At 44.4% G+C, this 22,564-nt stretch overlaps 1 pseudogene; it reads right to left on the bottom strand.

Moving 5' to 3' along the window:
* Positions 1–3,021: 3,021 nt before the first annotated feature.
* LOC125455545 (60 kDa lysophospholipase-like) overlaps positions 3,022–22,564 on the bottom strand; it is an 80,730-nt pseudogene continuing 61,187 nt past the window's right edge.

Here is a 22,564-nt window from a genome sequence, read left to right as displayed (position 1 = left end):
CAGTGGGGGAAGGAGACGAATTGGGCTGGTTTTGGGATGCGGTGGGGGAAGGGGAGATTTTGAAGCTGGTGAAGTCCACATTGATACTAAGATGTGAGGCTGGATGAACACAGCAGGCCAAGCAGCATCTCAGGAGCACAAAAGCTGACGTTTCGGGCCTAGACCCTTCATCAGAGAGGGGGATGGGGGGAGGGAACTGGAATAAATAGGGAGAGAGGGGGAGGCGGACCGAAGATGGCGAGTAAAGAAGATAGGTGGAGAAAGTGTAGGTGGGGAGGTAGGGAGGGGATAGGTCAGTCCAGGGAAGACGGACAGGTCAAGGAGGTGGGATGAGGTTAGTAGGTAGATGGGGGTGCGGTTTGGGGTGGGAGGAAGGGATGGGTGAGAGGAAGAACCGGTTAGGGAGGCAGAGACAGGTTGGACTGGTTTTGGGATGCAGTGGGTGGGCGGGGGAAGAGCTGGGCTGGTTGTGTGGTGCAGTGGGGGGAGGGGATGAACTGGGCTGGTTTAGGGATGCAGTAGGGGAAGGGGAGATTTTGAAACTGGTGAAGTCCACATTGATACCATATGGCTGCAGGGTTCCCAGGCGGAATATGGGTTGCTGTTCCTGCAACCTTCGGGTGGCATCATTGTGGCAGTGCAGGAGGCTCATGATGGACGTGTCATCAAGAGAATGGGAGGGGGAGTGGAAATGGTTTGCGACTGGGAGGTGCAGTTGTTTGTTGCGAACTGAGCGGAGGTGTTCTGCAAAGCGGTCCCCAAGCCTCCGCTTGGTTTCCCCAATGTAGAGGAAGCCGCACCGGGTACAGTGGATGCAGTATACCACATTGGCAGATGGCTGCAGGGTTCCCAAGCGGAATATGAGTTGCTGTTCCTGCAACCTTCGGGTGGCATCATTGTGGCACTGCAAGAGGCCCAGGATGGACATGTTGTCTAAAGAATGGGAGGAGGAGTTAAAATGGTTCGCGACTGGGAGGTGCGGTTGTTTATTGCGAACTGAGCGGAGGTGTTCTGCAAAGCGGTCCCCAAGCCTCCGCTTAGTTTCCCCAATGTAGAGGAAGCCACACCGGGTACAATGGATACAGTATACCACATTGGCAGATGTGCAGGTGAACCTCTGCTTACTATGAAAAGTCATCTTGGGGCCTGGGATACGGGTGAGGGAGGAGGTGTGGGGGCAAGCGTAGCACTTCCTGCGGTTGCAGGGGAAGGTGTCGGGTGTGGTGGGGTTGGAGGGGAGTGTGGAGTGAACAAGGGAATCACGGAGAGAGTGGTCTCTCTGGAAGTCTTGCAACTTTTTTGTACTGCTACTGTTGGCATAGTGGAGGTGTTTTGGAATGATTTTTGATCCAGTGATGGTGAAGGGATTGCTGTATCATTCTTCTTGATGATAATAGTTATGGTTTGAAAGGTGCTATCACAGGAGTTTGATTCATTTTCTACAATGCATCTTGTATATAATACATACTGCTACCACTGTGTGCCACTCTTGTTTAAGGTGGTTAATGAGGTGCCAAACAAGTCAGCAGTTTTGTTCTGGATGTTGTTCAGTGTCGAGTGTTGTTGACGAGTCACATTCCAGGACTTAATGACCATGGAAGGTGCACTTGTAGCATGGCTAAACAGGCTAATTATCAATCTGTAAATCCTTCTGTCTATGACAGTAGGTAAGAATGAGAGAACGCATGGTCAGCCAGATCCCAACATGTAGTAACTTCAACACAACACCCGCCATTGTTAACACATGCAACAACTAATTGCCACAGGCTGCACTTTATAGCAATTGTCTTTTTTGTTTTAACAAAATAGAAGCTGTATTTATTCTTGCAACTGAAGAGTATTCTACCACTTTCTTGATTTGTGCATTGTAGGTGGTGCAATAGTTATACTTAAGGATCTTTTAGCAGAAATAGTGCAGGAAGATTGCCCAAGGGATTTTCCACTTAGAATCTGTGCAAAGGCACGAAGGTATGACATTTTAATCCTAATGTAGTGGCTTTGTTGACATTAAGAAATATTAACTGTAAACATTCATTTCACAAACAATTAGGTTTGTTTATTTTTCTGTGTCAAATTCTATATTTCATTAAATTGACACCATATTGTACCATTTAAGTGTACTAAAGATAAAGTGTTCCTTTATCTGCTATTTCCACCGATGCTGTCTAATTTTGACAAATTACTAGCAACTCCAAACATTATTTCATGGTACAAAGTTAAATTACTTTAAATTTTCATCTATATGAGAACTCTGTAGATTCTCAGTCACCTATGGCCAAAAGTCATTTTAATTACCCTTTTCTCCCCCATCATTGGGTGCTGATATAGCACTTGCTGCCTGTCACAGAGGATCATTTTTTGTGTTTGAATTTGCAGAAGTACATACAAAGAAGTTCTCTAACTCATATTCAGTCAGTCAGAGCTTATGGAAATAGTTCAAATATGTACAAATAAATAAGGAAAAACTGAAGTAAATGATGAAATCAGTGATCTGATCTAATTGACAACATGCAAACTCCAATGATATTACTTTATTTCAAGCTGACAAGCAAAAGGAAAATAATGCAAATGATGCTGGGTCTTTGACTTTCAACGGTATTTACTGGCCTAATTGGATCTTTTTTCATGATAACATTACAGGGCCACTGTCCTTCCTATCCCTGCTATCATCTGCACACACGTCTAATTGAGGGTTGATAATGACAAATTATATTGTGTTTCCAATGCAACTCCCTTTGATTTCTGGTTTAACTTTTCTGTCATGCGTTTCTGAGATGCCTTGGGACATTTCATTGTACTAAATCCACAATGTAAATGTAAGTTTTTGTTCTGTATAATTTCCAGAGCATAGCATAGCTCCAAATGTCTTGCCTTCTAAGGACAGATATTTTGCATTCTCGGATGTAGACCATCCTCCTGTTCTACAGGTACAAACTACCTGGCTTGGTTAAGTTTCCCACTTATTCAAATGTGATTTCTATTCATAAAAAGTATCTATAGTATACGATGTAGCAATTACTTTCATGTTCGAAGAGGATGAAGAATTTCATTTAACATTATTGACATCTTATTGTGCAGACTCTTCAGATTGCAAATCTGTTCTTGACAGTGGATACCTAAACCTGAAAAATTAAAACAATAACATAATTAAAGAATGTAATTAAACCTTCTCAAGAATGACAGTTCAAGTAATGTCAAGACTGTAGCAAGCGAGAGGTGCTGAATACCATTGTGAATCAGGAAAACACATGTTTGAGCAGCTTCACCACAATTTCTATAAGCTGGAGACTGAACGACGGACAGATTTGGAGAAAATAACCTCACTGGTTTGTAATAGGAGACAGTAAAATTACTTCAGAAAGGTTCTCTGATTTGCTCAGTAAGCAGGGACAGGAGGACATAACTGTGTGAGACAGATATTAGGACTCGGGATGCAAGAGCTCTGAAATTGTCCAATGGGTTTGAGATTGTGTCGGCTTGTGTAAAGAGAGTGGGTTTGTAGAGTGGACATGCAAAACATGACACCGCAGCACAGAAGTTTTGTGGAAGGTGGAATCGGGGTGGGAGTAACAAGAAATGCAGTAATGGTAGTGGTAGGAGGAGGTGGTGATACTGTAGTGAGGGGGGTGGACACTATTCTCTGCAGGTAAGAGCAAGAGTCTGGAGAGCTGTGTTGCTCTCCTGGTGATGGGGTTCAGGACATCTGCTCAGTGCTGGAAATGGATGCTGCAGTGGGAGGAGACAGATTTAATTGTCATGGTCCATGTAAATACCAATAACGTAAGGAGAACTGGGAAAGAGGTTCTGCATAGAGAGTATGAAGAGCTAGGAACTAGATAGAACAGCAGAACCTCAAAAATTATAAACTTTAGATTATTACCTGAGCTACGTGCAAATTGGCATAGGGTCCATAACATTAAAGACATGAATATGTGGCTCAAAGACTGCTGTGGGAGAAATGTGTTCTGGCTTCTAGACCACTGGCACCAGTACCAGGGAAAGTAGGGATATACTTTTGCAATGGCCTGCATCAGAACTGGGCTAGGATTATTATTTTTGTGAAGTGCAGAGTTTCAAACCAAATAGTGGGGCAAGGGATTAAATGTGGAAACATCTGCACATCAAAAAGTGAAACAGGATAAGAGAAATACAGTGAAATAGGAAATGAAGGTTAGAAAATGGCAACAAGCCACGGAAAGGAAAAAAATAACTGGAATACACCAACAATCCAAACCAAATGTTACAAAGCTAACAAAAAGACAAAACTAGAGGCTCTAATCTGAACGCAGATAGTATTCACAACAAGGTAAATAAATCAATAGCGCATACTCAAGTCAATAAATACAATCTGATAGGCAAAGGGACACTTGGCATTAGGAATGAAAAGGTTTGGGTTGTGAATATGGAGGGTATATGGCATGTAAGAAAAATAAGCTGCGTAAAGATGGAACAGTAGCACTGCTAATCAAGCATGGCATTTGAGTAATAGTCAGAGATGATCTTGATTCAGGAGATGAGAATGTAGAATCAGTTTGGGGAGATGAGGAATATTAAAAGAAACAAGTCAGTAATGGGAGCAGTCTACAGGCTGCCTGATATTAACTACAAACCGCGACAACGTGTACATGAAGAAAATATTGCCTGTGTTAAAGGAAGGCAATAATCAGGGATGGCTTTAATCTACATAGGAATTGGAAAAATCAGATTAGCAGTGGCACCCTGGAATTGAATCCTTTCATTCTCAGAACAATACATTTTGGAACTGACCAGACAGCTGGTTATACGAGATAACAAAGTGTGGAGCTGGATGAACACAGCAGGCCAAGCAGCATCAGAGGAGCAGGAAGGCTGACGTTTCGGGCCTAGACCCTTCTTCAGAAATGGAGGAGGGAAAGGGCATTCTGAAATAAATAGGGAGAGAGGGGGAGGTGGATAGAAGATGGATAGAGGAGAAGATAGGTGGAGAGGAGACAGACCAGTCAAAGAGGCAGGGATGGAGCCAGTAAAAGGTGAGCGTAGGTGGGGAGATAGGCAGGAGGTGGGTCAGTCCCGGGAGGATGGACAGGTCGAGGGGGCGGGATGAAGTTAGTATGTAGGAGGTAGAGGTGGGGCTTGAGGTGGGAAGAGGGGATAGGTGGGAGGAAGGACACGTTAGGGAGAAAGGGACGATCTGGGCTGGTTTTGGGCTGTGGTGGGAGGAGGGGAGATTTTGAAGCATGTGAAGTCCACATTGATACCATTGGGCTGCAGGGTTCCCAAGCAGAATATGAGTTGCTGTTCCTGCAACCTTCGGGTAGCATCGTTATGGTTTGGAAGGTACTGTTTAAGGACCGTTGATAAATTTCTGCACTGCCTCTTGGGGAGACTAGACATTGTGGGTGTGATATATCAGTCCTGTGAGCTACTTTGCCCTAGCTAATGTCAACCTTTGAGTTGTTTTGCAGCTACACTCATCCAGCTCAGTGGGACGTATTCTGTCACATTCCTGACTTGCACCCTGCAGATTATGGACGAGCTTTAGGGAGTCAGGAGGTGAATTGCACACCACAGGATTGGTAGGCTTGCACAGCTATTCTATTTAAATGGGGAGTCCAGTCAATTTCTAGTCAATGGTAGCCCCAGGTTGTTGATAGTCAGCCATTCAGAAATCGTGACACCATTGAATGTCAAGGGACATTCCAGCTAGTCTAATTTTAGTTAGATTCTTTTTTGTAAGAGATGGTCATTGTCTGTCAGTTGTGTGTTGCAAATGTCAGCCCAAGCCTGGATACTGTCCAGATTTTGTTTCTTTTGTTTCTCTGATAATTGGGCCTCAGACACTACCCTGAGGAACTTCTACAGAGATGTCCTCGAGCTGAGATGACTGACCTCCAACAACAGCAACCATTCTGCTACGTGCCAGGCATGACTCCAACCAGCAGGGAGTTTTCCCTCACCATCGCCGCATATCCATCACCCCCTGATTCCTAGATAATAAAATGTGGGGCTGGATGAACACAGCAGGCCAAGCAGCATCTCAGGAGCACAAAAGCTGACGTTTCGGGCCTAGACCCTTCATCAGAGAGGGGGATGGGGGGAGGGAACTGGAATAAATAGGGAGAGAGGGGGAGGCGGACCGAAGATGGAGAGTAAAGAAGATAGGTGGAGAAGGTGTGGGTGGGGAGGTAGGGAGGGGATAGGTCAGTCCAGGGAAGACGGACAGGTCAAGCAGGTGGGATGAGGTTAGTAGGTAGCTGGGGGTGCGGCTTGGGGTGGGAGGAAGGGATGGGTGAGAGGAAGAACCGGTTAGGGAGGCAGAGACAGGTTGGACTGGTTTTGGGATGCAGTGGGTGGGGGGGAAGAGCTGGGCTGGTTGTGGGGTGCAGTGGGGGGAGGGGATGAACTGGGCTGGTTTAGGGATGCAGTGGGGGAAGGGGAGATTTTGAAACTGGTGAAGTCCACATTGATACCATATGGCTGCAGGGTTCCCAGGCGGAATATGAGTTGCTGTTCCTGCAACCTTCGGGTGGCATCATTGTGGCAGTGCAGGAGGCCCATGATGGACATGTCATCAAGAGAATGGGAGGGGGAGTGGAAATGGTTTGCGACTGGGAGGTGCAGTTGTTTGTTGCGAACTGAGCGGAGGTGTTCTGCAAAGCGGTCCCCAAGCCTCCGCTTGGTTTCCCCAATGTAGAGAAAGCCGCACCGGGTACAGTGGATGCAGTATACCACATTGGCAGATGTGCAGGTGAACCTCTGCTTAATGTGGAATGTCATCTTGGGGCCTGGGATGGGGGTGAGGGAGGAGGTGTGGGGACAAGTGTAGCATTTCCTGCGGTTGCAGGGGAAGGTGCCGGGTGTGGTGGGGTTGGAGGGCAGTGTGGAGCGAACAAGGGAGTCACGGAGAGAGTGGTCTCTCCGGAAAGCAGACAGGGGTGGGGATGGATCCGTGACACCACCCACGCCCTCCACCTCCTCCAGGACTTCCAATTCCCTGGCCCCCAACACCTCATATTCACCATGGACGTCCAGTCCCTGTACACCTGCATTCCGCATGGAGATGGCCTCAAGGCCCTCCGCTTCTTCCTGTCCCGCAGGCCCGACCAGGCCCCCTCCACCGACACTCTCATCCGCCTAGCGGAACTCGTCCTCACACTCAACAACTTCTCTTTTGACTCCTCCCACTTCCTACAGACTAAGGGGGTGGCCATGGGCACCCGCATGGGCCCCAGCTATGCCTGCCTCTTTGTAGGTTACGTGGAACAGTCCATCTTCCGCACCTACACAGGCCCCAAACCCCACCTCTTCCTCCGGTACATTGATGACTGTATCGGCACCGCCTCTTGCTCCCCAGAGGAGCTCGAACAGTTCATCCACTTCACCAACACCTTCCACCCCAACCTTCAGTTCACCTGGGCCATCTCCAGCACATCCCTCACCTTCCTGGACCTCTCAGTCTCCATCTCAGGCAACCAGCTTGTAACTGATGTCCATTTCAAGCCCACCGACTCCCACAGCTACCTAGAATACACCTCCTCCCACCCACCCTCCTGCAAAAATTCCATCCCCTATTCCCAATTCCTCCGCCTCCGCCGCATCTGCTCCCACGATAAGACATTCCACTCCCGCACATCCCAGATGTCCAAGTTCTTTAAGGACCGCAACTTCCCCCCCACGGTGATTGAGAACGCCCTTGACCGCGTCTCCCGCATTTCCCGCGACACATCCCTCACACCCCGCCCCCGCCACAACCGCCCCAAGAGGATCCCCCTCGTTCTCACACACCACCCTACCAACCTCCGGATACAACGCATTATCCTCCGACACTTCCGCCATTTACAATCCGACCCCACCACCCAAGACATTTTTCCATCCCCACCCCTGTCAGCTTTCCGGAGAGACCACTCTCTCCGTGACTCCCTTGTTCGCTCCACACTGCCCTCCAACCCCACCACACCCGGCACCTTCCCCTGCAACCGCAGGAAATGCTACACTTGTCCCCACACCTCCTCCCTCACCCCCATCCCAGGCCCCAAGATGACATTCCACATTAAGCAGAGGTTCACCTGCACATCTGCCAATGTGGTATACTGCATCCACTGTACCCGGTGCGGCTTTCTCTACATTGGGGAAACCAAGCGGAGGCTTGGGGACCGCTTTGCAGAACACCTCCGCTCAGTTCGCAACAAACAACTGCACCTCCCAGTCGCAAACCATTTCCACTCCCCCTCCCATTCTCTTGATGACATGTCCATCATGGGCCTCCTGCACTGCCACAATGATGCCACCCGAAGGTTGCAGGAACAGCAACTCATATTCCGCCTGGGAACCCTGCAGCCATATGGTATCAATGTGGACTTCACCAGTTTCAAAATCTCCCCTTCCCCCACTGCATCCCTAAACCAGCCCAGTTCATCCCCTCCCCCCACTGCACCCCACAACCAGCCCAGCTCTTCCCCCCCACCCACTGCATCCCAAAACCAGTCCAACCTGTCTCTGCCTCCCTAACCGGTTCTTCCTCACCCATCCCTTCCTCCCACCCCAAGCCGCACCCCCAGCTACCTACTAACCTCATCCCACCTGCTTGACCTGTCCGTCTTCCCTGGACTGACCTATCCCCTCCCTACCTCCCCACCCACACCTTCTCCACCTATCTTCTTTACTCTCCATCTTCGGTCCGCCTCCCCCTCTCTCCCTATTTATTCCAGTTCCCTCCCCCCATCCCCCTCTCTGATGAAGGGTCTAGGCCCGAAACGTCAGCTTTTGTGCTCCTGAGATGCTGCTTGGCCTGCTGTGTTCATCCAGCCTCACATTTTATTATCTTGGAATCTCCAGCATCTGCAGTTCCCATTATCTCTGATACTATTTTAACCCCCTGATTCCTATTGACTTCAGTTTTGCTAGGGCTCCTTAGTGTCTTACTTGATTCAAATGCAGCCTTCATGTCAAAGACAGTAACAACTCATTTCATGTCTGGAATTCAGCTCCTTTTGTCAATGGTTGAATGAAGTCTGGAATGAGGTGGCTTGATGGTCAATGAACAAGTTATTGCTGAGCAGGTGCAACTTGATAGCAGTGATGACGACCCCTTCTATCACTTTACTGGTGTTTGAAAGTAGACCGAATCAGGTTGGATTTGTCCTGCTTTTGCATACAGCACATACTTGAGCAATTTTCTACGTTATCACATAAATGCCGTGGTGTAGCTGTATTGGAACAGCTAGGCTAGGTGTGTCACAAGTCTTCAGTACTATTGCTGGAATGTTTTCAGGGCCCATAGTCTTTGCAATATCCAGTGCTTCCAACTGTATCTTGATATCACTTGGAGTGGTTCAAATTTGCTAAGACTAGTATCTGTGATGCTGGGGACCACTGAGGGAGGCCAACTTAGCACTCCTTACTGAAGATTGTTGCGAATGTTTCAGCCTTATCTTTTGCTGCCTCCACCATGGAGGATGGAGAAAATTTGTGGAGCCTCCCCCTCTCATGAGTTTTATTATCCACCACTATTCACAATTAGATGCTTACCCCATCTATCACTGGCTGCATATACTGGTAGGCGCTCAATAGTCCTGTGTCTAGGTTGACGTCTCATTGTTTAGGTATGCCTGGGGCTGCTCCTGGCATGTCTTCCTGCACTGCAGTGTCAACTGGCTCAACGGTAATGGTGGAATGAGGTATTTGCCAAATCATGAGGTCTCAGGTTGTATTAGGAGTATAATTCTGCTGTTAATACATCATGGCAACACATTGACACACAGTCATGAGTTGTTAGATCTGTTCAAAGTCTACCTCATTTACATTGATCAGAGTGCTACACAGTGATCATTCTTACTGATACTGTGATAGACAGATACACCTGCAGCTGGCAACTTGCTGAGGATTAGGTCAAGTGTGTTTTCTGTCTAAAATAAACCAGAGAACTGCAAATGGTGGAGGTCTGACACAAACAAAGCAGAAATTGCTGAAGAGACTCAGATCTTGGAGCTTATACAAGAGAAAAAAGCAATAAAGGTTTTCAGTCCAGTGACCCTTCAGAATGGAGCAGTTCCTTGCCACCCTCTGTGCTTCCTCTAAAGGAGGAACGATCAACTGAGGGATTGGGGAATGGGTACATAGCCATCAACAAGTGGTTTCGTTCGTGGGGCCAGAGTTCATGTTGATGACTCCCAGGGAAACTCCATTCCAACTGTGCTGCCTCCTCTGCTGGGTTTTCCCATCAGTGGGACCGTACATATCCAGGGATGATGAGCATTGTATATGAACAGAGACGTACATGGAATAGTGTAGGTTAGATGGGCTGGAGATCGATATGACAGGTCGGCACAACATTGAGGGCCGAAGGGCCTGTACTGTGCTGTAATGTTCTATGTTCTATATATTCATGGATAATGCATTAAAGGTAATGTCAGATTTTTGCTTAACTGTTATGTGTGACAGCTCTTCCAACTTTGGCACTTGCCCCTTTATAATAATAAATAGGAATTTGAAGGGTTGACTGAACTGTGTTTGCTGTTGTCATATTCGGTGCCTAAGTTGATGCCAGATGATCTGTCTGGTTTCAGTCTTTTTTACTCTTTCCACTCTTTCTGCCAATTGCTGCAACTGAGTGGATTGCTAAGTTATTTCAAATGGCAGTTAAAACTCAACCACGTTGTTTTGAATTTGGAGTCACATTTAGGCCAGATGAGGCAAGGGCAGCATTTTCCTTCCTTTCATTACTGAGCCACATGGGTTTTTATGACAATTGACAATGGTTTCATGATTATCCTTAGAGACTTTTAATTCCTCTATCTGTCATGATAGGAACTTGATACCATTATACCATCACATCATCAACCAATGTACTGAAGTTCTTTCAAGAACTATCAAGTGCTGTGGATAAAGGGGAGCCTGTAGGCTATAAATGGATTTCCAGAAGATATCTACTAAGACGCCACATTAGTGAATATTTCTGAAAATTAAAAGCTCATGGTGTACGAGGTATCATATTGGCATGAATGGAAGATTGGCTGGCTGGCAGGAAGCATATGTATCAATGGAAGATGGTTAAAAATCTGCTTGGCAGGATGTGACAAGGCAAATCCCACAGCATCTATGCTGGGGTCTCAACTTCTGAAAGTTTACATCAATGACTCGGATGAGGGGATTTAAGCATGGTTGCTAAATTCACAGATAACACCAAGATAGGCAGGAAAGTATGAGATAACACGGTGTGAAAGTTAGATGAATACAGCAGGGCCAAGCAGCATCAGAGGAATGGGAAAGCTGATATTTCAGGTCTGGACCCTTCTTCAGAAATGTAAGTATGAAAGTAGGAAAGTATGTTGTGTTAAGTGCGTATAGAAGTTGTGGATGGATAGAAGTTGGTTGAGTTAGTGGGCAAAAATTCTGGTGGGTGGGAAATATGAAGTTGTTCACTTTGACATGAAGATTAGAAAAGCAGAGTCTTATTTAATTGGAGATTGACTGCAGAATCCAAAGGTGCAGAGTGAATTATATGTTCTGGTGCATGAGTCACAAAATGTTAGTATGCAGGTAAAGCACATCCTCAAGAAGGATAGAAGGATACTATCCTTTATTACAAGAGGAACTGAACTTGTTTTAACATGAGGAGGGAAACAGATCTTTCCCAGATATGTGGCGTATGTTATGTGATGAGATACCTACTTTGAATTGTTATTGCTAATTAATGAGTTAAATTAATTACTAAGATTGATGCAACAATGCTTCTTTTGAACTTTCTTGATCCTGCTTGTGTCATTCCCTGATTACAGTTTATTATTTTTAACTGAATTGACTAATTGGTTTTATTGACCCACAAGTATCTAGTATATGTTGCACTAATATAAGGAAATGCCTTATAGACATATGCTACAAACATAGCATGTATATACATATACATAGCACAACGTAAAGAAAACATTAATACCTTTATTGTCACAAAGCATGAAGCAAAATCTACCATTAATGAATCTTTGAATTCAGAGTTCTAAGTCATAAAGGAATTCTTGTGTTCAAACAGTCATGGAATCCACGCAATTCTTACCTCCTTGTTTTGCTTGAGTGCCGACTGAAGGAATGCAATTACTTCCTGATTACCAGAAGCCAACGCCTGAAAGCAAAGTTAGGTACATTCACACAACTTAGCTTCACTCAAGTGAAAAATGTGATTCATATCATGGAAATGTTAAAAGTTATGTTTAAAACCAGAAATGAACAATTGAGCTCAGACTGTTAACGTAGCTGCCTGGTGGTACAGACATTGGATATTGCTGAAAAACCTGACAGGTAACCAAATACAAAAACAGAGATTGCTGGAAAAGCTCACCAGAGACAACAGAATTAATATTTTGAGTCCACTCTTCTGAACCAAATGTTTTTCTTAATTTTGCATTCATCAGGACAAACACAAGAATGTCTAAGTTCAAACTGCAAAACCATAATTTATGCTACAAGAGAAAGTAAAGGGTGCTAATTATTTAGAGCGTAAACCAATCACACCCTCTTCTGTGGTATAAATTATAGTGGTTGTTTCAAATTTGGCATTCTTGCATCTGTCCTGATTGGCCAAGAAGAAACCTTTGACAAAATTTCTCTTCTTTTATCAAAGTAGCACATGTACCTCATTTGGGAGGAGTGCTACCTACGGAATTTTCCTGTATTTCTCTCAAATACGATTCAAGATGTTTTCTTACAATCTCCAGGGGAGTTTGTCCATTGTAGCTGCACTGGTCCACGTCTAACCCTGCAAGGTGCCAAGCCTTCAATCCTTCTATGTCATTGTATGAAGCCATGCTGTGTACAAAAAAAACCAATGTGCTATGCCTTTCTCACAGATACAGAGGCAAAAACAGCAAATGCAGAAAGTTATGTAGGGCTTATTATGTTCAAAAGGCAATAACCAGTTTGTTAATATTCTGTAAAATTGCTAGTCTCATCGTCAGTCAACTGATAATCTGTTCAGGTCGACAAGAGTACGTTAAAGGTTTATCATAATCATTGAGTGGACAAAAGGGTAATCTCTTTGAAAAGTAATTTTAATTCAATAATTTCTTGGTTAAAAGGGAATTGAACTGCCCATATTTTAAAAAAAATCAACAACACTTTCTGTTTACCTTGGTCTTCATTTTCAAATCAATTTATATCGAAAAGGATGTAAATAATTTGGTTTGAAATCTCCCTGTCAATGTCACACTGTGAGGAGTCTGCACTGATTCAATCTCTACTTTGCCTCCATCACATATGTATATGAGAATGGGGGAAATAGTATAGTTGCATACTCTCACTTTATGTCTGGTGGATTTAGCAGCAAATTCCAATACTCTTCATAACATTTTTGTTTCAACTATTAAAGTTGAGATGGAATGAATGCACTGTCTTGCTCTGATTCCATTACTCTATATATCACACATAAATGTAAGCATCTCACCCATTCTCAATATGCTCAATTGTATGCTTTCTCTATTTCAGACTTAAAGCAAAAAAGGTGCATCAACTAGATTTCTTTAATAAGCACCATATTATTGGTTTGTTGAAGGAGAAAACAAATTCAATTAAGACACTGCTTTTTGTCAACTGTGTAAATGATTTGGATATGAGAATAAGAGATATAGTTAGTAAATTTGCAGATAAGACGAAAATTTTTGGAGTAGTGGACAGTGGAGAAGGTTACCTCAGAGTTAAACGGGACCTTGATCAGATAGGCTGAGGAGTGGCCGATGGAGTTTAATCTAGATAAATGTGAGATGCTACATTTCGGTAGGCCATATCAGGGAAGGAAAAATACTCAGCGGTAAAGTCCTGGGGAGTGATACGAAACAAAGTGGACCTTGCAGTGCAGGTTCATAGTTCCACTAAAGTGGAGTCGCAGATAGACCAGGTAAAGAAGGCGGCATTTGGTATGCTTGCCTTTATTCGTCAGTGCATTGAATACAGGATTTAGGAGGTCATGTTACAGCTGTGCAGGACATTGGTTAGGCCACTTTTGGAATGCTGCATTCAGTTCTGGTCTCCTTGCTATAAGAAGGATGTTGTTAAATTTGGCATGGTTCAGAAAAGATTTACAAGAAATGTTGCTGGGGTGGAGGTTTGAACTGTAAGGAGAGGCGGAATCGGCTGGGGCTATTTTCTCTGAGAGGCTGAAGGATGACCTTAAGCTGACCTTCTGGGTAACCCAAGATGAAGGACGGGAAAAAACGGTGGCAACAAAAGCCCATCTCGGGCAACCACCTAGAAACCGATATCCATTTCAAGCACACCGACTCCCACAGCTACCTAGAATACACCTCCTCCCACCCACCTTCCTGCAAATATTCCCAATTCCTTCACTTCCGCCACATCTGCTCGCAGGATGAGGCATTCCACTCCCATATGTATCAGATGTCCTTGTTTTTCAAGGACTGCAACTCCCCCCCCACCCCTCCACAGTGGTTGAGAATGCCCTCGACCGTGTCTCCCGCAACTCATCCCTCACACCCCATCCCCGCAATAAACACCAAGAGAGAATCCTCCCCGTCCTCATGTACCACCCCACCAACCTCCGGATACAACACATCATCCTCCAACACTTACGCCATCTGCAATCAGACCCCACCACCAAAGACATTTTTCTCTCCCCACTCTTGTCTGCTCTCCGGAGCGACTGCTTTCTCTGTGACTCCCTTAGCCGCTCCACACACCCCTCTAACTCCACCACACCCGGCAGTCTCCCCTGCAATCGCAGGAAGTGCTACACCTGCCTCCATACCTCCTCCCTTCCCCCCAGAAGACTTTGCACATCAAGCAAATGTTCATCTGCACATCTGCCAGTGTGGTGTATTGCATCTGCTGTACTCGTTGTAGCCTCCTCTACATTGGGAAAACCAAGCGGAGGCTTGGGGACTGCTTTGCAGAACACCTACGCTCGGTTCACAATAAACAACTGCGCCTCCCATTCCATTGATGATCTGTCCATCCTGGGTGTCCTGCAGTGTCACAAAAATGCCACCTGAAGATTGCAGGAACAGCAACTCATAATCTGCTTAGGAACCCTGCAGCCCAATGGTATCAATGTGGATTTCACAAGCTTCAAAATCTCCCCTCCCCCCGACTGCATCCCAAAACCAGCCCAGCTCATCCTCGCCTCCCTAACCTGTTCTTCCTCTCACCTATCCCCTCCTCCCACCTCAAGCCGCACTCCATCTCCTTACTACAAACCCCATCCCACCCCCTTAACCTGTCCATCCTCCCCAGTCTGACCTATCCCCTCCCTACCTCCCCACCTACACTCATCTCTACTGGCTCCATCCCCGCCTCTGACTTGACTGTCTCCTCTCCACTTATCTTCTCCCCTATCCATCTTCAGTCTGCCTCCCCCTCTCCCCCCCCCCCCCCACCTCTTTTCTGATGAAGGGTCTAGGCCCGAAACATCAGCTTTTGTGCTCCTAAGATGCTGCTTGGCCTGCTGTGTTCATCCAGCTTCACACTTTGTTATCTTGGTGTATGGAATGAACTGACAAAGGAAGTGGTGGAGGCTGATCCAATTATAATGTCAAAAAGGCATCTGGATGGATATTTGAGTAGGAATGGATTGGAGGAATATGGGCCAAATACTGAATATGTGGTCAGCATGGACCAAAAGGTCTGTTTCCATAAAAACCAAAAGAACTGCGGATGCTGTAAATCAGGAGCAAAAATAAAGTTGCTGGAAAAGCTGAGCAGGTCTGACAACATCTGTGAAAAAGCAAACAGAGTTAATGTTTTGGGTCCAGTGACCCTTCCTCAGAACTGATGGACGATTAGAAAAGCGGTTTCTTTCCATGCTCCACATCTCTATGACTCTGACTCTTTGTAAAATTTGTAATATTAAAATTGAAAAATGTTCATTGTTTTAAATAACCCAAAACACAAGTGCAGGGTAAAAAGGGGGAAAAAAAAATTCTTATAGAGATTCACGTTGGAGAAAGAAAAGAGAACGTATGGAATGTACAGACTTCTGTCAGTCTCATGTTCTGGCATGTATCGATGTACACAGGAAGATGTCTCTGGCATCATTGCAACACATCTTTGGTAGGACATAATGTGTCAAGGATTCTTCCAAATTTTCTTTCGCAGGACAACGAAAGTCCAGCTTGAACATGGACTCAACTATAAAATCGGACTCACAACTAGAGGTTTTTCAGAGATAGCAGAGCTCAGTTTGGAAGTTCTTTGTTACTCAAATAGCTGACTAAAATCTCCAAAGCAGAAGCTGCAACCTCATTGTTGTAAACCCATGGAGGAGGTTATCAGTAAAATAGCAGAGATGATAAGACATGTGAATACCAAAAAAGGCCTTTTTTTTAAATAAACAAGTTCCACTGTCCTTTCATTGACCTCTTTATGTTAGAAAAAATCCATAATTTTCTCACTCCTGTCCACAAAAATAATTAAATATGGAATGATCATAACCATAAACAAGGTATTTATTATGTTCAAGTTCTTTCTCACCCATAACATGTCCAGTGGAAGATTAATATTTTTCTAACTATAATAGTAAATCACTGCTGTGAAACTGCAGCATTAGCTGATATTGTTAACTGTTCTTTCTCTTCAGTTACTGGCCTGTCTTTTTCAAAATCACATTAACTTGCCTCTCCTCAAAACGGCAACTTTTGACTTTAGGCATGGACCTCGAAGCAGACCATTCAACCCATTAAAACTGTCCCACCAGTCAATCAGACCACGACTGATCTGATAATCCTCAACTCCACATTCCTGTGTTTTCCCATTAAGATTGATTTCCTGACTGATTAAATAACTGTCTATGTCAGCCTTGAACATACTTAAAAACCCAACTTCAGCAATCCTCTGTAGTAAAAAGTTCCACAGACTCACGACTTTCAATGAAGAAATTCCTTCTTTTCTCTGTATTAAACAAGGTCAAAAATCACAACACCAAGCTAGAGTCCTAGAGCCTAGGTTTATTTGCTCCTTCCTCAGGTATAGTGTGAGAGAGAGTGTATAAGGCACAGAATTTAAGCAGAAAGGTAACAACCCTAAAACTAGCTGTGTCAATTTGCAAAATCCAGATTACTTTCAAGTCATTGTCCTGTGATGATAATTAAAGGTTTATCAATGTATACAGGAGGTGACATCTGAGGTCAGACAATGCATTTTAGGTGTAAGGTCTACTTAGAATCTGTCTATGTTTTGAACTAGGCTCAGATTATTTTTGAGCAAGACAAAATGTATCTGGAACAACACAAACATCCGAGATGAAATCATTCGTGTGTGTCTATGTCCATGTCTCTCTCTCTCTGATGTGAGAGAGAGCGCGAGAGAGAACAAACACGGGTCTGTGTAAGTGTGCGTGTGGGAGTATTTACTGTAGTGGGAACACCTGTAGTGCATCATGGACCTAATATCACAATTGAGGCCATCCTCATGGGTATGGAACTTGGCTATCAGCCTCTGCTGAGCTGTTTTGCATTGTCATGTATCTTGAAACATCCTCCAAGGTGGATGCTTACCGAAAGATTGCAGGCTGGATGTCCTTGACGCCTGTAGTGTTCCCCTACTGGAGGGAACACCCCTGTCCGGTGATCATTGCAATGTTCACTTATCCATTGTTGCAGCATCTGCATAGTCTCACCAATATCCCATGCCTCAGAGCATCCTTACCTGCATCATCAGAGGCAACATCGGCCAAGTCACGTGAGTATCTGCTGTCATTGTGCTATGTGGTGTACGAGTAATTGCAATATCTTCCATTCCTCCTCCTGTAGCATTATCTATGGTGCCTTCCAAGTATCTACCTTTGGACACAATCATTGTTCACTTACATGCTGTGCTTTCTGATATCATCTGTAAAAACAGCATTAGTTATTACATGGACACTTGTGAAACCCGAGTAACTTCACCTACTAAAAGTATTAAAATGCCTGAAATCCAGCTTCAGATGTTTTTAATTTGATCATGGGATATAGATATTAGTGGCTAGCCCAGCCTTATTGCACATCATCAATTGCCCTGCAGAAGGCCATGGCGATCTGTTGTTTTTGAACGTCTGTCAGTCTTGGAATGTAAATGCCCACATGCTTTCAGGAAGGAATTTACAGGACAGAGCATCAGTGAAGAAATGATGCTATTCTCCCAAGTCAGGATGGTGTGCAACCTGGCTGCATAATTGCAAATGGTGATGCTCCTCTGCATCTGCTCCCTTAGTCCTTCTAGATCCTACTTGACCAACAGGTGGCCTTAATGTGATCCATCGAAGAGTCCAATCTGGCCCATGATCTGTGCCCCAAATACAGGTAAATACATGTCGAAAATTCTACTAGGAGATGCTATCCAGTAAGAGGCTACTTAGCAACTAATAAACTCATGTGTGAAGGTCCTTTATTCAGCCTGAGGCCTGGACACTGGGAGCAGCAGTTGAGTCCACAGGCCAGGAAATGCAAAGAATAGGATGTTTGCTGAGTGGGCTGCGATACGAGGCTCCGAGTTGGCAAGTGAAGATGACATTCTGTACTTTATGTACAGGTGGTAGCCCCTGAAGGACAGAGAGAGCGCGAGAGAGATGTCTTGAGGTTGGGAGGAAGACAAAAGTATATGTTCGAGAGTGTGTGAGGGTGGAAAACTGCATTTGGGAGGGAGTCACCCCCATGCACGTTATATTTCTTGTGAATTTTGCAGGATTTCTACAGTCCAGGCATCAATTCATGCAGATGAGTTTGAGGGGAGCCTGGCTGAGATGGAGTGGATGGTGGAGGAGATGAAAATAGCAACATCCACGAGAGAAGCTAAAGATGCTCCTGAATCAAAGGCTTTGGTCTTTGCAGAGAGAAATGGACCTTCAGAGCAAACCCAGACAGGGCCTGCCCATGTGCATTCCTTGCTGCTATGAGGGAAGAAAGCAGTACTCCTGGTCAGATATTCTACTTGCCAATGAGTAGGAAGTTGGAAAGATTTGGGACAGGACCTCATATGTGATTGAGGGTGCACAGCTGTTCATGGCATCCAGGGGTCTCCATATAAGCAAATGGATGGGTTTTGTGATTAAATACATGAGCGTGAAAACTCATCAAGAAATACTGGGTAAATCTACAGAATTTTAAAGTACACCATGGCAGATCTTCAAGGTACCGACAAAGTTTTCTGGAAACAGTAATAGCCAGGCCCAATTACAGCAATGGTTTGTGATTAAAAAAGCTGAAGTGATCTAGTTGCCCTGTCCGTGGAACTGGTGAAGTTGTTTGACATGATCATTCTCCTGGATCCCCTCCTTCTGCTCGACCAGAGACAAGATCCTGAAGGACTTCCGAGCAGAAATAGTGAAGGATAGGAACATGTAAATAAAGTTGAACAGGCTTATTGGAGGCTCCAATTATCTTTCTTTGGAGGAGCAGATCACATCATTCAGATCATGAGGAAAGATTGGACTCTTAAGACCAGGAAAGAGGAAACCTTGTTGATGTGACTGTTAATGCAGACAAGAATATCCACCTCAGGCTGAAGAGACAAGTGGAACTGAATGTTTTAAGCAAACATAGATCTAGTTCTTGCTGTTCTATTTCCTTGGTAAGCCTCACAGCCAGTCTGCCAAGGGATGTTCCAAAGACATGTTGGAATTTTGACAGGACCAGGCACTTCAAATGAGACAGCTTCCAACAATCACCGCCATCACTATTATTGGGCACATAGACCATCCTTTCTCACCAGGTGTTAAACAGAGCCAGGAGGAAGGACAAGCTCATTCAAGGAGAGGCTTAAGTCTAATGCAGAACAATAGAGACTTTCCTTAGAGTAAGCATAAAATTAAGCAAGGCAAGAGCATCATGCACATAGGAGCAAGGGTGTCAACTGTTACTCATCAGTTTTTCCAAGAATATCTGGCTGAGAAGTGTGAGCTGATCGATATTTGTTCCTTCAGTTTGGTTTCTGCTTCACATGGGTTTAAATATCCCCTATCACGGCTCCATTGTGCTCTCTTTGCCTGGGGTTTCTGGCAGTTCATGCCTTGATTGATACTCCAGGGGAGGGAAGGAAGTTAAGAATACCCATGGTGGCGAGGTTAAACATATCAAGTAGTATCCTTGGAAAACACATGTGGTGATAGCTATGAGCAGCATATTATGAGCTCGGCAGGTGATATCTTTCAGCTTGGTCCCTGTACTCGTGCACCAAACTGTACGGGCCTTTGGAACTGCTCAAGTAGCAGGGAATTTAGCTGTTCTTTTCTCCACCTGTACCATCACTGTTCTTAAAAGGTTTGTGCCACCTATCTCCAATTTGTCAATATCAGACCTTGTTGGAACACTACGTTCCATATGTAGCAGAGCTCCCAATTAGTGTAATCACGATGGGATAGAAGGTTAGGGTACCTTGCAAACTGCCAACTTCAGCAACAAAAATGTTTACCTCCAACCAAGAAAGGCTATAGGTCTCTTTAAACCTCCTACTGTTGTGAACTTTGGACTGATTGGAGGAACCACCTCTAACCTCATTTCAAAGATGGAGGTTGGTGAGTCAGAGAAGACCTAGAGGAAGCAACTTCTTTCTCCTCTTGCTAACTATGAGATGATTTTTCAATAAAGGTGATGACATTGAATATTGTGACCTGGTAAGCCACAGGATTGTGAATGAGGATGATCATCCAGTACTGCTGGATCCCACCCATCAATGGGAGGAAATCCTAGAAGTCACTGAATGTTATCATGGTTATGTTGTGAGCCTTGTGCAAAGCACCATGTCATTTTGAAGTATTTTTCTTAATATTGTATGTCACAAAACAAACGCAGTTATGAAAGTCAAGCCCACAGCACCTATCTATCTTTCACCTATCGTAGTACAGTATTGGGAAGCTCAATTTTGACATTCTGCCATTCTATTCACAGACCACCTACAGGTCTGGAAATGATAAAACATCCTTAGTTCCATTGTTGAAAGCACCAGAAAAGCAGATAATTACTGAAACAAAAGTCAGTCAATAAAAATATTCTAGTACAATTCAATAGTTGAATAAAAATGCCACAATTCAGTAAGTTAATACTAAAAAAACAATCTTAGTCCTAGAGTACTTGCAGAAATCTTTGGAGTAAGGTCATGAAGTATGTATACCTCCTCCCTACTCCTAAGGAACAAAGATGGAAAACTGAGGATCTGTGCTGATTACAGCGTACTCAATGCAAAGACTCATAAGGATGCTGACCACCCTACCTTGGAATGAGTGTTTTTGCAGTTTATTTCATTCCATGGTTACAACAGCTCCACATCCCTGAACAAGGCATTAAAAAGATGGCATACTGAACAGGCAACAGGAAACCTTACAAATATATAAGAATGCCTTTTGGGTACCATAATGCCCCTGCCACCTACATATATTAGGTGAGTAAAGTTTTAGGAAACATTAATTTACAGTCCATCTTGGTGTATCTGGATGACATATTAATCTTCAGCTTGACAATCAAGAAGACCTCTGCAAGATGAGACATTGTCTTAGCCCACTTGTTGCCGTTTAACTTGAAAGTCAAACCAGGGAAGTGCCAACTTTTCTGGCTAAACACACACATGTCCACACAAAGCAAGACTTTACTCCTGATGATGGGAAAATTGGAGTAGAGGTAATGTCCTGGCTTAAGATGATGGAGGGGGAAGTGTGTGGGTTCCTTTGACTAGCTGGTTTATGAAGGGCAGTTAGATCCTACATTCCACGATATGTAGAGGAATTCAGAATGCTGCAAGAATTGTTGGGAAATAATACATAAGGAATGACTTTCTTGAACATGACAATTTGGCGTCCAACACCTCGTGAAGACTCATTTTGCACCTTCAAGTAGAAACTCATCACATCAGCTGTTCTTGGCTACCCAGGTTTACATCTTCCTTTCGTACCATTTCTTGGACCTTGAAGCGATGATCTCACAGAAGGCCAGAAATAAAAGGGTATCACTCCGGCCAGTTGGAGTGTTAAGCTGAATGAGAGGAATATGGACAATTACTCCAGTCTGAAACTCAAACGGCTAGCTTTGAGATGGGCTATTTCAGAGGTTTAGAGACATTCTGATTGGTGCAGATTTTGAACTGTTTATCAACAACAATCATTCAGATACTTTCAAACATCTGCCAAGCTGGGAGCAAAAGAGACACAGTGGAGTCCTGAACTTGTATGTTTTGATTACAGATCCAATAAAAAAAGAAGTGAGGGAAAACTAATACAAAATCTGATGCTCTCAGTTGGTAAACTGGTCATGGGAGGAAACCTACCCATGAAGCTGGAGCTGGCTGTGCCTGACACTATGTCCACTCCAAAGTCAAAGATAGAATTTAATCCAGATTTCCTTCAATATTCAGACTTAGATCCAGAATTGTCACTGATTCACTGATGAATGAAATCCAAACAAGGGCCAAGCCAGTGTGCTTTCACCATTGCGTTCCAACTCAAAAAGGCATCACAGACATCTTCAGCTGATTGACAGGGACAGCAGTAGACTGGATCATTACTGAAAAGCCAAACATTCACCAACTCAGAGCTATCTAATAAGGGAATCTAACCAGTGTAGAAACTGAGGCGCTGCAAGATGATCAATAAGGAAGATTGACTCCATCAGTCAGTTTATGACAA

This window comes from Stegostoma tigrinum, chromosome 10 (genome assembly GCF_030684315.1).
Source record: "Stegostoma tigrinum isolate sSteTig4 chromosome 10, sSteTig4.hap1, whole genome shotgun sequence".
Classification (NCBI taxonomy): Eukaryota; Metazoa; Chordata; class Chondrichthyes; order Orectolobiformes; family Stegostomatidae; genus Stegostoma; species Stegostoma tigrinum.
Note: the sequence above shows the minus strand (reverse complement) of the source record. Positions and strands in the feature narration are given on the sequence as shown.